Source organism: Poeciliopsis prolifica, unplaced genomic scaffold, assembly GCF_027474105.1.
Source record: "Poeciliopsis prolifica strain line A6 unplaced genomic scaffold, Auburn_PproV2 SCAFFOLD023, whole genome shotgun sequence".
NCBI classification, from domain to species: domain Eukaryota; kingdom Metazoa; phylum Chordata; class Actinopteri; order Cyprinodontiformes; family Poeciliidae; genus Poeciliopsis; species Poeciliopsis prolifica.
Window position 1 is genome coordinate 1,172,136 of NW_026562398.1, and position 20,065 is coordinate 1,192,200.

General features: G+C 36.5%; 1 protein-coding gene across 2 annotated transcripts in view; it reads right to left on the minus strand.

Annotated features, from left to right (window-relative positions):
* Positions 1-19,629, minus strand: part of opn7b (opsin 7, group member b) — a 53,373-nt gene extending 33,744 nt beyond the window's left edge. Inside the window, exon 1 of one of the 2 annotated variants that reach the window (XM_055046327.1) lies at positions 19,277-19,629. The gene's annotated coding sequence lies outside the window, so the exon portion shown is untranslated. Of the gene's footprint in view, positions 1-3,833; positions 4,530-19,276 lie in introns of those variants that run through there. The other variant, XM_055046328.1, reaches the window with a different exon arrangement.
* Positions 19,630-20,065: the final 436 nt, after the last annotated feature.

A 20,065-nucleotide genomic window follows, 5' to 3' on the forward strand; every position in this document is an offset into this window, starting at 1 on the left:
TTTTTTTTAAAAATACTTGTTTTTGTTTTTTTTTAATCCATGTAACACTCCCTTTCAGTTTCCTCCCATATAACTCTAATACACAAATTGACATTAGAGTTTGATTTGCTTTGATTTGATTTGACATCACTATTATCAATTTGATATTGTCAAAAATGCCAAATAGGAACACAAGAAGATGAGATCTAACCCTGGATTTTGTGTCACCTTGCTCCTGAACAAAATTATCTGAAGAAAAGCGTCTCACCTCCACACTTTAAATATAGACAGCTCTAAATGATCACTGATCTGAAGGAATTAATTCCAAGAACTTAACATAAGAGAGCACATTCTGCATCTTTAAACATGTGAATTAAAATACAACGTAAATAATCATATAAATAAAGTTATTCAGCATGTTAAACCTGGTCCACAGCTTGTGGTAAAAGCCTTAATCGTCACTACACTTTTACTGTTCTCCTGAAAACATAAATAGTCCTTTTGTCACTTTGAATTATGAGATGGACAATTTATTCAAAATAAAACTAAAACTTCAGATTCTTTTTATGAAACAGCTCTAAAATGGAGGGCGGCATTTGCAGAATAACAATGAATGAACACAAGTCCTAAAATCAACACAAACAAGTTAACTCAGTGAGTGGATCCAGAAAGAGAATACTACTGCAGGCTGGGCCGGGGGTCCTGTCATCTGGTTAAATGGCAAAAAGTGAACAATTCTGATCAGGGCTTTGTTCTAATCTCACAGAGCACACAACAAATTAACCATTTGGCCAGCCGCTCCCCACGAGGATGTCATCAAAAGGGAAAAAAAACACAAAGCAAACAATGGTGGTGTTGTTCCTCTTCTCACTGTGAACTGCTGAACTGACCACTGCTACAGAAAACAAAACACACTGATCACATAAAGGTTGTCTAGCAAGACAGTATTGTGTAAGACTGACCATAATGAGCCAATTGTTTCTCTAAACCAGTCAGTAAGTAAAGCTTTTATATGTTCTACTGGGAAAATTAATTTGGTCGTATCGTTGAACCTATACTTGACATGATGAGTAGCAGCTGGCTCTGCAGACCAGAAATCACTGACATGAACCAGTTTCAGTCTCGATCACTAGAAAATGATTTCTCTGCTGTCTTTCATGAGATGATTTAGGCTAAACAACAAATCTTTCCATGTTTGCATGTCGTTTTTATAATGTAATTTGTTTCATGGAGAACTTTTCAAAGTACAATAAAGATTGGATCTGCTTTTTCTATTTCTTTTATTAATCTTTGGGAACATAGTTAACATCTAAATATTTTCCTTTTCCGTCATTCAGTGAACATGTAAAAACAAAAAGTAAATGAGCATTTTTCTCACGCCTCAGACTTAACTGTTTTTATCATCTTCGTTTTCCAAATTATTCTATTTGTTCTGTCAAGCTCTTTGAGTTGCTTTTAATTCAGGTCACACATAACAGCTCTCTTGTGTTTTATAGCAGTAAAGCGTACAAAAAAAATTATCATTAATTATTTCATTTTTCCTCCATAAAACAAGTATTTTGCACATTTTCTATGTCACTGTTAAAATAAGGTTTGATTTCACTCTCTAATTTTTCTCTTGAAACTCATTTCAGAACATGCAAGCCACACTTTGTTTTCTTGTTATTATTTGTACTTAAATTCAAATCCTTATATTAACATTTTTGACCTGCATGTATCTGGGAAAGTTCAAGATTCTAACAACAAAAAACCAAGGAGCACCAGAGTTGCTGCAGCATCGCTTTCCCCCCCCCAATTCATTTAGCACATACATTTTTGACTTGCACAAAACAATTAGCTCTGGTAAGAATTAAATAAGCAATCTTATTCACATTCATATTACAGAGAAGAGTAATCAGAACATATGTGTTAGTTAAATGGTTTAATGAAGATCACTGCTGAAGGTGAATGAAGGTGTTGATGTAGAGCTGGAAATTGACCTCTTTCACCATTTCTAATGTAGTCATTTTCAGATGTAAGTGATGCTGTAATGTAAATAATAAGAACCATTTTACATATAAATATAAAAAACAGAAATGGCGCAGCATGAAACAACAAGCCGTTCAACATCATGTTATACTTTCACAGCAATGAGACATATTGTATTATTCAAAAAGAAAAAAAGGGAAGGATTTCACAATTTGCGTTTTTACATAAATATAGTGTGCAGATGATTTTATCATTGAATTGTTGACATGGGAAAGCTTTGGCAGGACTAAGTTTAAGGTTATGAAGAGTCCAGCATGTCTTAAAAGTGAAGACAAGCTGGACTTTGTTTTTAAGTCCTGTGAAAAGATCAAGGGAACCATAGATATAGAGGGCAAAATCCACCTGGGGTGTGGATCTGCAGCCCAGTGCAAGCTGGGATTGAATTCCCTGCTCAACTGCTTTCTGATCTTTTGGCAGAGCTCTTTCTCCACACTGTCAGACGAGATTTCTACATCACTTAAGATGTTTTTGGTGTCCTAATTAAGATGTTTATAGAGATTCAGTAGAGCCATTATGTAGGAAATCCTAAGATACTTAGTCTCTCTGAACAATAAATTCAAGCCAAAGCTTAATCAACTTCAACCAGAACTATTGAAAACTGAAACACACCAGTTAATACGAACAACACAGACCAATTGAGGGTCATTTTTAAACAGCGAAGATGTCATCCTTTGCCTTGTGTCAACAAAAACCTTTCAGATTTGTAACAAAATAAAACTATGCAAAAAAAGAAAAAAAAATGTTATGCCAAGAAATAATTGTTTTGTGACAAAATCACTGTTTGCACAACTGTTAGTATGTTAGTATCACTGCTATTAATATTTTACACTGGACACATGGGGTTTCCCCTTTTCTTATTAGTGGCTCCTGCTAGATGATCTGACTGTAATGTTGTGTGAAGGGATTTTTTTTTTTATGTCTGGCTCCATGAAAGGATTTTAATATGGTCCTTTACATTGAATTCTAGGCAATAAAATAAAATGATACATATGGTATTAATGGCTAGAATGTTTGCAAAATGCAGGTGAGTGAAATTAACCAGCCAATTAACTATGTTAATTTTTCTTCATTTGTTCAGACACACAGGAACAAAGCATGGTGGGATTAAAGAAAGACATTGCAAGGGAAAAGGATTAGTTGACCTCTGTGTCAGTATTATGAGCTCATAAGTTGAAATTAAAAAGCCTGAAATTGACTCTTTTCCACAAGAAAGGTCTTTTTTTCCTTTGGGTTCAAAGTCTTTTGTCTTTGTTCACTGAATGATGTAAATTTGAGGGTCAGTAATGACATGACAAGAACACTGGACACTTTATTACCTATAAATAAAGTGTCCAGTATATATTCTTTGCTAGTCCTGGGTGGGATATGATTGTGCATGAATAAGTGCATTAATATCAGGTACAAGTTTAAAAAAAATATACACTGGAAGATATCTGCAAAGACATACTGACTGCTGGCATTCATTACACGTTCTCCAAGCAGTGCTAATGCACAGTCTGGATGCACCTCAGATTAATTTATCACACCAATACAAGTAGAAGGACAAAATGATGAAAAGTTGTAGTAGTTAATTTTCTTGACACAGAGAAAATTAAAAAGAGAAACAGAAAAGGTTTATAAATATGTAATTGTTCGGCATTGTTGATTTAAATCTTTCATTAAACTTTTTTTTTTTTTTTACTTTTATTGATTTTGTTCTGTTTTAAACATGAGTGCAACATAATAATGCTTGACTGAATCCTATTACCTTGGTGCACGTTAGAGTGGGTTGCCCACTTTACAACCAACATAATTAGTAAGATATGCAAAGAGGTTTGAGTGCTTACCTCATGCTTGTGATTGTTCTCAGCATTTTTCGTATTTCCACTGTAACAAGCTCCAGCAATAGTCCCATGGAAACTGGTACAAACTGAGTCAAAGCACATTTGTAAGGAGTTTCTGCCATAGAGTTGGCTGTTTCACGATGTGTGTTAACCAGCAATTCAATAGGTGTACCAAATAAAGCGGCTGATGAGTGGATCTGGGTAGGATAGAGACAGTGGCTCAGTTGGTGGAGCAACTGGCTGCGAATCTGGAGGTTTCTGGTTAGAGGATAAGCAGAGATGTGCCAGGAACCTCATGCAGTGTGAAATGCCTGCCATGTCCATATGCATGCAGATTAAATGTATTACTAGTGCAATTAGCTGCTTTCTTGTGTGATTTTTTTTGTTCTTTTTTTTTTTTGTTTAGTTTTGTTTATCATTCAGGTTAAGGCTTTCGAGAATTATCTGAAGGACACTCTCCCTGTTCTATTTATTTATTTTTCCTTCCTTTCTTCTTTTTGCTTGCTGTGCTTTTAAGCCCCTTTGTACTTTGTCAGTGCACCATTCATCATTTGCATCTAATCAGGAGATGCTAGTCCTGCTCATGAAGCTTTAGCTTCTACCTTTGACAGCATTCAGACTGTTATCCTCGAAAGTCATTTACAAAATCATTGCAATGCTCACTTGTAATACCTTTCAGAGTCCAAACAAATCGCATATTTGCACATAAAGCTTTCATAATGTTAAAGTTTTTGACAATCAGTCTGAAAAAAATAATTAATTTACTTTCTCATCAGTCTACATAGAGTGCTTTGTAATAGCAAAGACAACTGTTTTCTTTTTCTCTCGAGTGTGTTGTTAAAGATAGTCAAATACATTTTTGAAAAATTCTGAGCTAAAAAGATTTATAGTGATGCATTGTAAGCCATTTCGAATATGTGTCTGATTAAGAAACATTGTGTCCCCAATGAAACTGCAAGAAGTGCAAAAATAAACAAGTTGAAAACATAGCATTCAAAGTGAGGCAGCCTCAACTTTTAATAAAGTCGACAATTTTATTGGCTGTATTTTAATTGTGCTATTTGAAAAAATATTAACTGATCCAAGGGACAATTTCTATGTCAACACATATGCTCATAAATTGATGTAGTGTAATCTCTTCAGTACCAGAGGCACTGGGTTGAATAAGACTGAGATTTGTTTCTTGAACCATCAAGTAAATTACTGTGTTGCAACAAACCAAAAATATCTTATTGAGACCAAAAAACAATGTCCAAGATAGGCCCAAATGAAAAATGATCATTTTTATTTGCAGGACCAAAGAAATTGGCAATGGATGAAATGCAGGCAGTATCATAAAAATGCATTTTAGACTAGGACTGGAAATTCTCTTTTCCAGATTGACAACAAATAATATTTTAAAGGCAATAATCAAATGATCAAAGGAAAAGCTTAAAAATATCAGACTTCAATCTAATCAAGGAATTAGATTGAAGTAACATTTTTTAGGCTTCAAATAAAAGATGCTGTAAAAATGCTGTGTGAAGTCATAATCTTGGGAATTGAATACCAGAGCAGTATTAAATAATTTGTATTTTATTTCCCAGATATTTTCCAAAAAACGTGTTGAACCTTTAAAGTGGCACTAAACTATGTTGCTCAGACAAAAACAATAACAAAATCTACATTATTACGTTTAATTCCAAGTTGTGGAAAAAATATTAAGCGGCTTGAAACCTTCGGGCATTGTTTAGAGAACAGGGCAAATAATTAAACCAGAAAAAAATAAAGCTGGGACAGCTATGTCGGGTAATAAAATGAGGATGTTGCAGGGCAATAAGCTAAAGAAGATGTACATATTACCCTGACTTTACACGCAGCCTTTAATAAAGCAACTCACATGAAACTTAAGTTTCAGACCAACCTCGTTTTCCTTTGCTTTGTTGAAACTGCAAAGAATACAAAAGTTGCAAATAATCTTTCCAATTTTACCTGTATTCTGTTTCTTTGTGACACTTTCTTTAGACAATTTTTGTTTCCAGTTGTTTTAACTTGAATTTCAATGTTCAACACCGGAAATAAAATAAGCCCCAGGTGATTTAAGTTTTTCAGACTACTCAAGCAAACAGCTACTCCAAGAAACAAAGTAGCACTGACTGGATGTTCCAGCAACAGGAAACTTCTCAAATAATCACGAGTGGGGTCAGAGGTGAGAAGACTGCACAAACAGCTTCCTTGACCCAAATATATTGTGTTTATTTGGCATAGCCATCCTGTCGGTCTGTTACTTCATGCATGTAAAACTAGGACAACACAGACTGATTTGGTTCCCCTGAGAGTGTAACATTTGTGTGAAATAGAGTTTCAGGACTTGTTTCTATAAACCTATGGCTAAATGGGTCTAGCTGACTTTTGCTGTATTTCTTAACTATTATCTTTACTTATTTTTGCCTTTGTTAATAAAAATAATTAGTGTATATTTCATTTATAATGCACAACAAAGCAAAAATGTGTCAAATTAAGCTGAAGTTATAAATCATTCTCATCTTCCTTTATTGACAAGGACTAAAGTTATATTTGTTTGTAACACTTTCTTTAGACTTTTCTTGTTTTCAGATTGTTTTTAGAATATTTTAATATGAACTTAATGTTCAAGAGAGGAAATAAAGTAATCTCCATGTGAACGATTTATTGAGACAAACACTCTGGCCTATTGTAAATAAATGAATTACCCACAGGAAACAAAATAGACTCAGGTTGTTGACTTGGTTCAAAAGTTCAACATTACACTTCCCACGAAAATACACTGTCTCATCCACCTTGTCATCAAACTCTTGGGACATATTTTCAAGTCAGCACACCAATCAGTGAAAGCAGCATCGACAGCAGAGATTTCCTCACCTTGGCATTATTTTTTACTCTTTGGAGCAGGACGTGCTGCAGAGTTGTAAACACATAGCGGTGGTCAAGGCGGGAACACAGCATGAGTTGTTGTTGTACGACAACATAAATCTGATCCCAGTCTGAAGGTTTTATCAACAACAGTGAGCCGAATACCTGATGCACTCGTCTCGCTTTCCACCCTCCACCTGGCTTTTGTTACTCATTTTAAATTTCATCTTGAAGTGCTGGGCATCCATTCACCTTCACCCCTTAAACAACGTCTTGCTGTGCCATCCGCAGACCTCACACAGCGACGTAATTACACATGTTGAGAAAGGAAAGGCGGCAGTGAATCAAGCTCTGCATCAGACAGACATAAGAAGCTCAGTTTCAGAGGGAATGCAACACAGACCTGATGTAATCTTTCAAACCTCAAAGTCATGAGATGAGAAGCTGAGACACCAAGGGATCAAACATGTTCTGCAAACTTCAAAGCCAAAGTCAGGAGGATAAATAAGTGTTATTTTGAAATGAGTAAGTACAAAGTTAATACAAATGCACAAAGACAGGTAAAATACACAAGGCACTTTAATATTTTATTTTTTAAATTTTGAATATTAAGTTGAGCACCGTAATCGAGCGAGGGATAAAAACATCAATTTGAGGAGTTTTAAAATATAAATATTTATCCAACATTGGGGGTAAAGAGTAGGTTTTCTATTTCAGTTTTTAGGTTTTGCTATAATTTCTAGAGAAACAAACTTGTGGAAACCTGGTAGAAAGAAAAAAAATGGTTCTACAAAGTACTGGGTCAGCAGGGCAAAGTACATATGCAGGCCACACTTTTCGGACATTCACTTGATGAATTTACCCTCATAACTTATCTTCCCTGTAAAACTTCCTGTGATTTCTATGTCTGTTTGAATACCACATTGGAGCTGTTTATATCGTCTAAGCTGGGACAGACACCCTCATACAAAAGGCATGAAGCAGAGAATGGGAAGAATGATTGGCATTTGGTTTCTCATCATTCAAGAATCATTCCCCCTGAGGGAATGACCACACTAGCTGATAATCACGTTGGCTTATTGACCCATACACATACAGTACTTAAATCAACAAATGTCTGTCTGTCGTTAGCCTGGTGTGAATGAAAGATGTTTTCCACTTCTGAGATTTGGATTCAGTCTTAGACTGCATGGATTACAAGCATTTTTTAAACATTCATATGTTTAAAAAATGCTTAAAATGGTTCAAATAGATACATAAAAGAAAGATACAGTCCCTTTACCATTTAGGAAACCAAAGCCATAAATACACACAACGGCTGCAACATAGTTGTGGAGAAGGCAGCTGCTCGGTCTGGATCGCAGCATACTGTTGCAGTCAAACATGGGGTAAACTGCCAGCTTTATTTTTAAGCTGGCAGTTTGTGTCTCTTCAGAGAGAGCAGACCAAATGACGAGAGTGACATGAACTTCTTTAAAGAAATTGTTTATCTTTTGGAACTGTTTCTCAATGACTGCCCTCATTTTTCCTTTAATAACGCCACTCACCAGTATTTGTTTGACAGTCATGATAATTCAAGGAGTTCCAGGGTATGTTTTCGTTTTGATAAATCTTTTATAACCTGATGATCTACAACATAATTCATCTCATATTAGTGCCACATGTCAGAGGATATTTTATCCAGTTTGTGTAATAACATTCACTTCTGTCACACTGCAGCATTGACTTGAACTCATGAACACTGAGCCTCTTCTGTCCTCAGACCTCAACAGTGTCTCAACAGAGATTTGAATGGGGATTTTACACAAAACAGTGTTTTAATAAAAGAAAAAAAAAATGGAGTCACTGACATATATGGATTAAGAGAAAGTTAAGATTAAACCTTAACCTGGTTCATGGAAACTAGTAAGTAATTAAAATGATTCATATTCAACCCCATGTTCCCTTGATCTTAAATCAAGGGAACATGATTGAACCTGAACCATTTCCATTCGACAAAACTGTGAATATTTAAGTCAATGTGCAAATTAATGCCTACGCCCTTTAATACATTTCAAAACAGAGACGAGATCCATGTTAAAAGTGTTTCATTCAATATGCATTAAGCCAGAAAGTGAAAGTTGGCTGAGTATAATTAATGTAGCGGTCTTCTTTGCACTTGCAGGAAACTATTTCATACAAGCTGTGGCAACAAAGTTATGCTTGGCCCTCTGCCAGCTAGATAGATTTAACTTCAGCTCTTCATTGGGTCTCTTTTAGAAAGAATATAACCAGAACAATGTTTCTGATAAAGTTCAACAATAGGTTGTATTTTTAAAAGAACTCAACATTATTTTAAACACATGGGGTAAAAGTCAAGCCCTGGCTTAACCTGCATGTTAAACTCCTTGAATAAATCATGAACAATAATGAATTACGACATAATGACAGTGAGATTTGACGTATGTTGGATATGCTCTTATTTCTAAACAAATCGAGATTTTGTTCAAATTCTCTACATCCTTTGACTCTGCTAATGCTGCACAGCTGCATCTGGGAAATAAAGTATGCTGAGCTAAACAGTTCTTCTGCACCAGACTGAGCCTGTTAGCTGTTTACCTTCCTACACATTTGTCATTCATAAATAGTTTCCCAATAAATATTAAGTAGAGATGCAATGATACAGCCAGTTCTCAATGTGAGATAAAAGCAACAAGTGATTCAAGCAAAAACATCTTTATAGATCACAAACAGCTTTTTTCTTCAAAAAAGTATATTTTAAATCAATTTTCCTTTTCCTTTCCTTTGACATTTTATGCTTTGGTTTTGGACTTTTGACTTTTCATTTGAGTGCAATTCCTGTTTCATTTTAATATTTTACTTTCTCTGCATCCTGCTGCTTTCTGTTTTCCTTGATCTGTTTTCTCACTTTTAGTAAATATTTCTTTCTCATCTTTGGCTTTTCTCATGTTTTGTTTAGTTCAACGATCCTACTTAATAAATATAAAATGTTTTATTTTAGTAACTCAATTCACTGAGTCCAGCTCATTATATAGATTAATTACACACAGACATATTTTTTAAGTCAGTAAATAATCATGATTATTTTCTGCTTACAACAAATGAAAACACAACATTTAAAATTACATTACATCAGACCAATAAAAATATATGTATGCCAAAATGGGGCCTGAAAATCACATTTAATACCTGCTTAATGCTTGTTATTTTTAAAAGATTATTTTAATCTCACAGACAAATAGAAATATCCTTTCTTGTCCGACAACAGGGAAATTTCTGAATGTTACACATTGTAATTTATTGAATGACCTAGCCTTGGAAGAAGTGGGGCAGCCTTTCTTCATGCAGATTTGAGCGTGGCAATACACACTGACATTTGGCTGTTTGGAGCCTTTGGCCTGCCTCCCTCCTGTGGAAAGCCCATTGGACCAGCTGTGGGACACGGCACCAATCACAGCAGAGGATTAGACCCTGCACCTTCAAAAGGCTCTGAGGGAAACATATTCATGGGGCAGCCTTGGACCGAATTTGGAGCTTGTCCCTTGTTGCTTATTAAAGTCTGTGTTTGTGGTCTCAAGCAGCCTCTGTTTTAGTACAATAAGCTGTCCAAAGTACTGTCAAAACTTTGGTTGTGCTACAGCTAAAGTCTAAATAACCTGAATAAGATGGCTCCTAACATCTGTTTTGGCTTCTTCTCAATCCAAACAGGTTATATTTTGTTTAGTGAAGCTAAATAAAACTTTAGAGTCCTTAATTTAAAAAAAAAACCAACAACAATTTTAAGAAGTATCTACTTAAAGAAAATCCAATTTTTAAAAGAACCACCTATCTATGTGTATTTGTATGGTTTAAGAACAACATGACACTTTTACAAAAGCAGGATGCATACATGTTCTTCTATGGTAAACATATTTAGGGAAAATTATGTACAAAAAAAATGTCAAGAAAAAATGGTGAGAAATTCTTTCCTTTTAGAAAAGAATTTGTTCCTTCCTTTGGGGAGGAAGAGTTTCTGGTAGCAGTCAGTCTTGCAACCAATCTCAAGAGTCCTCTGACTAAAGACACTATTGCACATCTCAAAGTCCTTTATGATGTACAGCACTTTACATCATGCTTTGTTGGTGAAATGTGCTCTACAAATAACATTTCATTAATTTTGATTGATTATGACATGCTAGCTGCTCAAAGTCCAGGCAACAGACCGACAGTCCTTCCACCTGCACAGCATCAAAATCCAGGGGGAATAGACAGTTTAAACATGCAGTGACTCAACCAAAACATTACGAACAAAAGTCTAGAGAAAACATATCAGAAGTAACGAAACAGAGCTACTCCAGCACGCTGCCACAAGATGACAAGAACATTACATTTACTGTACTTAGAGCAGCTACATACACAAAAGTTGGATTTCCTCGTCTCAAATGATCTTCTATGACTTTTTTTTAAAGAAATTAACTCTCCAACTTCTAATATTTTTAAATCTCTGCCAAAACTCTTCTTGCCGTTTCACACTTTACACAAGATATTACAAACTTATTTCTTTTGTGTACACCATCAACAATCATTAGTGCATGTTTTTCTGTGATAAAATTGCCACTCTTCATTAATGGTTGCCTTCAAGTTGGTGCATCACTTGAGTGTTGTTGCCACTGTTTCATCATTTCTTTCCTTACCCTGCCTTTACCCTCAGACTTTCATCATTTGATCTGAATATTTAAAGGATTTTTGCTTCCAGTTCATTTTGATATTTTATCTGTCTTTTCATAACAAGGAATACTCAGAATTTATAACTGAGAAATACTGTATGTTCTTCCTACTGGTACATGACATGGATAATTTTTCTTAGACTCTAATGCGTAAATGTGTGTGTGTGTGGGTGTGGGTGGGGGTGAGGGTGGGGGGGTTAAGTAACCTGTTAATTATGTAGTAGAGAGAGAAAGAAAGTATTTTTTTTATCCTTTTGTGAGGTGAAGTGAATGTTTTAGTTGTTTTAGTTTTTTATGCTCAAATTAAGTTTTTTAGGCTCTTGTGGCCGTTATTTGGAAATTGGGAGGAGAGAGAAGGAGATGACATGCAGCAGATTCCCCAGGACTTGAAATCAAACCCAGGTTGAAAAACAAAACCTTTAAGTAACGTCCTAAACAAAACCTAATTTTCAGACTTAATATAAAGCTGGTTAAAATAAATACCTGAATTGGGCATTTCTGAGCCCCTTTTTCTTCTCTTTTCTACAAGCAGACAACCCATGACTGCTTGTATAAAAGAGAGCAGCTCAACAACACAAAAGCTTTATATTTATTGCTTAGTATTAATCTAAGAATTGATTTTTTCCAGTAATGGAAATGATTTCTGATTAAGTTCTCTGTTTACATGCTTTCATGGATTGTTCTTCCTTTTTCCCTTTTTTACACAGTTTTCATGTTAAATTGTACTTTTTTGCTAAGTTAGTTATACTATATTTAATCCGTTATTCTAAATAAAGACTAACAGAAAGATCACACAAAAACTTTTACTTTTGATCAAACCTGTTTTTTTTTCTAATAACAAACAAAAAAACCAGTCATAACAAAGTTTGGCTTCTTCAGGATCCAGAGTATAAAACTATGATTACAATTATCATCTATGTTATGCACAGATTTAACTCTAATCTTAATCAACACCCTGCAACATGAAGAAATCCAAACCTGTTAAATCAGCTTTTCTTTGTTTGGTGTAAAAACAAAAACAGGATTTAATAAAGACCAAAAGGTAAATGAACTGAACTAGAGCTTTGCTAGTCATGTTGTCCACTCAAAGTGCTTCACACCACAGTCACATTCACCCACCCACACATTTACTACCACCAGCAGGTGTGAATGTGGCTGAGGAAGCTGGAATCGAACTTACAACCTTCTGGTCACAAGACGACCACTCTACCACCGAGCCACAGTCGCACTAAAGAAGCCACTGCATGATCCTTTTGCTAGTCTTCTTTAAGATACAGCTTTAAACACAGCATAAAAGCTGCAATTCAGTGCAGTTTAATATGGAAAGTGAGTAGAAAAGGTAAACAAAAGGACAAACCATAAAAGCACGAGAACAGTAAAAATAAGCAGAAATCATTTCCATTAAAAGACGAAGGTTTAATTCTTAGATCAAAACTTTGCTATAAATATGGAGCCGAGTGTTGCGGCACTAAACCAGCAGAGGGAAAATGTCTAATGGACGGCAAATTGAATTAATTTGACAGGTTTAGCAATAAAACACAATAAAATGTGTTGGGAGTTTCTTTTTGGGGGCGATTTGCAGTGACCCACTGACCTGACCTGCATGTTTTGGAAGATGTGGGGGGAACCGGAGCGCCCGGGGAAAACCCACGCAAACACTGGGAGAAGATGGTCTCTATGAAGACGCAGCGCTAACCGAGGATTTTCTTCCTTGTCTTTGGAGTCATCTTCCTCTTCTCTCAGCAGGTCGGGCAGCAGCAGCAGATCCTGTCTTGCTCTCTCCAAGTCATCTTTCAGACAACTCACCTGCTGTTGGTACTGCTCTGTTTGTTGTTTCAAAGCAGTGATGTCTGTCTCATATCGGCAGCTGAGCTCTTTGTACAAACTGTCAGCCTTCTGCAACTCATCCTGGGCGCCGCTGAACTTCTCTTGCAGGATTTTAATTTCTTGTCTGGTCTCTTCCAAGAGGACGGCGTTCTCGGCTCTGATGTTATGGAGAATGGCCAGGTCCTCCTCTGATTTCTCTTGATGACTTTTTCTCTCCTGTGTAATCTGCTGCTGCAGTTTTTCAACTAAAGCAGCAGGTGAATGGTGGTGAAACCAAAAACAACTCTGTCTCAACTGTTTGCTGAAAGATCATGGAAGATGGTGAGAAATATTTTCATTCAGAGCATCCATCCTCATGTTTCATCAGTTTGAACCTCTGGGCTTATTGTTCCTCTGGTAACTAACATCAATTAGAAGTCATTTATTGATAGTACAATTATTATTCTTAACCAAATTAAAAGCATTTATCTGTGGAATGCTAAGTGTATGTATTGCTTGATGCACACATTGTTGATATAGTTCAGGGATTCAAGGATTTTTATTGTCATACCACCACCAGCCATTAAATCAATGTTCACTTTGTTATAAACAGATTTCTGGTAACATAGTTTAAACGTGCATATTATGTTGGTGTTTTTAACTGTACAATTACTGAGCAGGATTTTGCAGTTAGGTTTCTATCACTGCAAATATTTCAGCTTTAATCCCATACTGTTTCAGTACAATAAGCTGTCCAAAGTACAAAAACTTTCCTCCCGGCTGAACACTGGGCTCGTCCAGCCAACACAGATAATGAGCATCTTCTTTAATTATTTTCACATGATACGTCCCGCAGCAAAGCACTTCTTTTAACAACATGGTATTTTCAATTACTTGAGGAAAGGAAAAGCTCTGGATCCCACTGAGCTGCATCGGCGTTCCACTTGCTGTTCAGTGAGCAATGCTTTCACTTTGCTTATGTAATGTTTACTAAAGAGCAAAATTAATTTGTACTTTTCACTGTGTTGTTCCAGCACCCTGTGTGGAAGCGAGCAGGATTTTCCCTCATGCTGAAGTCATGACACGGTTAATGAACGTCCTGCAGCTGGGACAAATGATGTGGTGAAAGCTTCGCACACAGCAGTTCACTGGTTAAAAACTGGATCCAGTTCGGATAAACTGCACATAATGCATCACCCGTTATTAAAATGCTGCTGATGTTGAGTCCTGCCGTCGGCTCCAGACTCCAGTTTGAATATTATTCATAAATTAAACATTTATGGTTGATGCTTTTTACTAAATATTTTTGACAAGCTATTTAACTGACCCCAACATGTTTCCTGCTTGTAAAAAAAAATAAAAAATTAAAGGAAATATGTAAGCACATTTCTGAATTCATCCATAGTAAGGAATTTATTGTACTTGTACATAAGTAAATGTGAATTTAAAAATATACAGGGCTATAAGAAATTTCCATAACCTATATGGAAAAAATAACAAAAAAAAAAGATTAAATTCTGGCTGACGCAAGATATATTTACACAATAATATGTTTGCAGAAAACTGCAGCACACTTCCTACATATGCAGTGGTGACCAGAATATAACCAGTATAATGACTGGAGAACAAAAGCACAAACATCTCTTGCCAAACCCTGAGGTCTCAGAAGAAGAAGATGATGAATTACACCATCATCAATGTTAAGGGGAAGAACATTGATAATTTTTCAATGGCAGCTTTGTGTGGTTGACCTCATATTCAACCACAGTGTAGGAAAAAGAGATCATTTAGAACGAAATGAAATCATAATGATTTGGTACAATCAGGTTTGTGATTCGACTGTACAATTTCTCCCCTGTGGAGGATGAGTGGTTTTAAAATGCAAGGCTCCTTTGTTAAACATCAGTCTTGCTTTGCTGAGGGTCCTCAGAGCAGAAGTACTGTTCCCTATTATGCAGTTGCAAAGACGGAATCCAAATGGGAAGGCTTCTCAACACACCCTTCATAGGAATAGGTGAAAAATTATCAATCGCTATGTTTTCTAGTGTGTTTGATCTCTGCATTGAGATCTGTAGCCTCTGTAAAAGATGCCCTTTCTATAACACTGAGATGCCTGGTATCCCACAATCAAAGTCTTTATTTTCAGTACAAACAATTACAGAGAAAAACTAACTCCACCTGCATTTTCTTTCAATGAGAACCGTAAACTGAACAAAAGTTCAGAGTAATAGATTGAATCAAGCAGCAGTAAGATCATATGGTCAGAGTTTGTGCTAAAGAAACACATCCAGTCTGTAATTAATCTCAAGGATGTAATTCACTTAGTAAATTAAATTAATACATTTTTTAATAAAATTATACCTGATGGAAAATCTACACAGCTTTAACTGAATGAGCCCTCATAGTTTAATTAACCCATGTTTAAGCCTGCGTGGAGCACGATCAAACTACGTTCTTATGGAGGCTCGTTAAATTGTTCTTTTTAGGGGCTGAGAAGGATCACTATCATTTTCACAAACGATGTGAAAATCTCACATCGATAATCTCATCAACATGCGTTGTGTAAAAAGGTAATTTAAACACTGCCATAAATGTAGTAAATAAAATGATCAAATATCCAAATGTAAAACCTTTAATCACAGCTGTCTAGTATTTATTCTAGTAACATGTCGCCTTGAATAGTTCATTCCTAACAATGTGTCTGAGATGCGACGCTTATTAAAATGTCGTTATTTCAGTTTACTTGATAGCTCTTGCTGCTATTTTTTTGTAAGGTACTGCAAAGCAAATCTGTGACTATTTGGAATTTTAAAAAAAACAATGCATGCAATGCAGCTACAGGGATAAAAAGATGCCCACGACAACCCAGGGTTTGGAGGGTTTCACTATGTAATTGTGGCATTGATTCTAATTTTAGACCTCTCCTCTCAACTTTAAAGCCATTTTGTCATTTTTCTCAATAAAAGGCGACATTTGGATAGTACGTATAGTGCCGGTAAATATGAATGAATCGGTGACAGTGCGAGGTACAGCTGGTTTAAACGTAGGCGGACTGCTGCTGCTCTGTGTAAAGTTGAGTATGTATTTAACAGGTAGATGCATGAGTAAGTGCCCACAAGGGAACAATGATAAACCTCCATTCATTATGCACTCCCACACTAAGTCAATGACCTCTTCCACTGAAATCTGCGTACAATCGTGTTTTTCCATATTCTACTAGAAAATAAATCAGAGCTTTATTCTTTTCTACAACGCTTTCATTTTTTTCAACAATCATAAGAATACAAGCCTTTCCCAGAATGAAAGTAAAAAGGATTTAAAAAAAATAGCGGAGCATTATCTGAAGAGATAACAGCACAGATGTGATGCATCTACCATGCAGTAAAAACAGGATCAGCCAGTGGACTGTGTCCAATAAAACATCACCTTTCCGATTCAAAAGGGACTTCTCCTTCAGCTGCTCCATAAACCTGATTAATTGCGGGTTCAGACCTTTCAACAGACTGACAAGGCACTGGCTCTACGGTGTTAAGAGTGGGTCTTTACAGGTTATGTCATGGGTTATTTATACAAAGTAAAATGCCTGTGCCTACTTTATAAAAAAGACAGAGGCAAGCACTGGGACACTTGAACCGAGCCCTGCCACACACAGATACAAGCGGCCGGCTGCCAAAAAAAAAAGACAAACAAAAACAAAACCTGTGAGAAAAGCAAACTCACAAATTGCCAGATGAAAAGGATGCTTTCAGTTGTCCATTACTGCATTTCTTCTTCCTTTCTTTGTAAGATATAATTTATTTAAGAAAATATCCATCTCTGTTTCCCAGGTGACAATCTGTGAATATGTCCCATTGTACACTGTAATATTTCACAATAGTAGGCATTGTATAATGCTATCTTCTGTAACTGCTCTGTTTAAAACAGTAATAAAACATTTATACGCCTGCAAAATCAGACTGATGTCTTAAATGGTTATAATAATGTCAACTGCATCATTATCAAGCTCCTTTTTTTAAGACAGTAAGGTGAAAAATACTGAACACCAGCTAAGTTTATTCTTTTTTTAAAACTAAATATATATTTTATGCAGAATATTATCCTTTTTTCATAATTCGGTGATCCTCCTCACCTTAATAAGACAGATGTAGGGCTCCCTAAGTTTCTACACAATGACTGTGGGAGTTCTCTTGAACAGAAATGCTTCCAATTAATCAAATTCCTTTATTCACCGAGGGAAAAGTGGAATCTTCTTTTAGCAAAACTTCTCAGATAAAAGGAAAGACGACAGATGGATGATATTGATGATGTGCTTGCGATATATTGTGAGGCTGTTATTCAAAGTTACAAGGGACTTGTACAAAGGTATTTTTCTGTCCAGATTTTTTTTTTTTAACTCCAAACATGTCCAGAGGAGCATTGCGTAAAAATATAGCATTTTTCTATACTTTCTCTCAATTTTTTGTTAAAAGAAGAAACAAAATCTGGATGTTACAAAAGCATCTTTGTCTCTTGCTTTGACATGCAGTTTCTCAGCTGTGCTCCCACTCTGGTCCTGACCGTCACGTGACTAAAATAAATTTGCCGTGGAGCAATGGGTATTTCAGATTTCCCCGCAGCAATAATGACAGCAGACAACAGCTAAGCTTGGTGTCCTAATGTTGGCTTTTAGACACGGCCAGACTAATTATTATTACAGCTGGCAACGTAATGCAGAATATCAAACAGCAGAATATTTTGGACGTCTGCTCTGCCAAACTTCACTTGACGTGTGTTGCTCATCCTCTTGAAATGATCACATCTCAGTAACAATACAAAGTGTATCTGCTTCAACTATACATGCTGTTTCTGTGACAACCCCAACCCAAGTAGTTGAACTGCTCATCCTTAAAGTTAAAGAGTTCAAAGCCCATCGGCGCTCCATGTAATAACGATGGAATAAATAGTGCAAAAGTCTTGAGGGTTATTATTTTTGACTTACTGACGTCTTTGCAGTTGTGTTTTTCGGCACTTTAAGAAAGTTGCCTCAAAACCGTGTAGAATATTTTGAGCTCAGGCAGTCTTTTTATACAGCGAGTCTTTTATGTTGTATTTATAAAATACGATCATGTCATTCTGAACAAGAATGCTTACAAAAGTACTCAGTGTACTCCATCAATTCTAGACTTTTCATGTAAAAATCATCATCAGGCTCTGGAGAGCAAAGAGCAATCATTCAAAACTAGATAATAACACCATGACTGTATGTGTTTTATTTAAAAAAAAAATCAAATCAAATCCTTGAAGTTAGACTGGGTGTACTCTGTCTTTCAAAGACTCTGACTTGTTAGAAAGAGATCCATTCAAAAGATACAAACTGAGCATAAACATAAGACAAACATGCAGCAACAGAGTTAGTTTCTGGTAGTTAAAGCTCACGTTACAGAGACGTGTATATTTAGGCAGCTGCTTTAGGAGGTTGGGGGGCGTCTGTGGAGCAGAGATTCCAGAACATGTTCATTGCAAAATCTAACAAACTAGAGGGGGGGCGAAGGGATTCAGCACGTGCATTAATTTGTTTTCCTTAAACTTTCTATAGATTTTTAATGCAAGTCTCTCAGAGCTATAAAACTCCAAGGGACAGGGTTTTAACTCAATCAATTTCTCCTGCACAACAAATAGATTTAAGATCTGGCTCAGTCGACCTATATTGAGTGCGTGTGCAATAGATACTCGGGCCAACACACTAACTACATCTCACCCTAACATCACAATTTATTGAAGTCCTGCAGGAGACAGACATGGTGTGGAGCTAATAGTAACATTTGCATTAAATGTGAAAGCACAAGAACCAGCAATATGTAGAGTAACTCTGAGGTCAATGATTAATATCTATTACAAAAGATTGAAAACAGTGACAGCCTGACCTAGCTGCTGCCTTGTTTCTTGTTGACAAAGAATGAAAACATAGTAAACTTCTCGCTAGTTTTAGAGCAGTTTCAAAAATAAATATGTAAATGTATGACTGAATAGGTCAAATGCTGTTTGAGCACCAGTTAGAGTCAGAAAAAGTCTTTATTCCCTTACCTTAATGGAAGGGTACACCAGAGTTGGCAGGGGTTCATGGGTGTTGAGTCAGGTCCAAGATGGTCAAACCTTCGCTCATGTGTGCCAGTGGCAGAGCCAGCAGAGGTTAACGCAAGCTGAACGCATAGCCACAGGGAAGCTCTGGTGTGTGTGCTGCAAAAGGATCCAGTCCCCAGTCAGCAGCAGCAGCAGCAGCAGCAGCAGCAGCAGCCCGTCAGCTCAGGGAGATCTGACAGGCGGTGGTTAGAAGCAGACTCGACCACGATGCTCCCTTACTCCTCTTTCCCCCTTGCCTCTTTCTCTCTCAGTCTTCAGCTCCCACTCTCGCCCCAGTCCCCTCTCTGCCGCTCTGCTCTTGCTCTCCACTTAAATCTCCTTCCAGCACATGAATTCTCCACACTGCATCTCCTCCCTCTCTCACAGAAACAGAGCTAGGCACACAGCACTGTCGGTCTCAGCACTTCATGCTCTGCATTTTTTTTATTTTATTTTTTTTGCTTCACACCCCATGCCCTCTTTGTAGCCCACTGCTGTGGTTTCAAAAACTGTTGTTTTTTTTTGTTTTTTATTATTATTTCTCTCCTCTATGATAAGATTTGATTTCTATAATGAGGTTTCAGTGAGTATTGTGCTGCATATGGGGCACTACAAAACACTGAATTCAGAATGAAAGATGCAAAGAGAGAACACTGGGATAAAAAGATACCCGGGCGAGTTCTCAGGATGGAGGGATTGAGACTTTGAAGTGCAAAACGTCATTGTTAATCTTTGCCAACAAGCAAAGTTTAT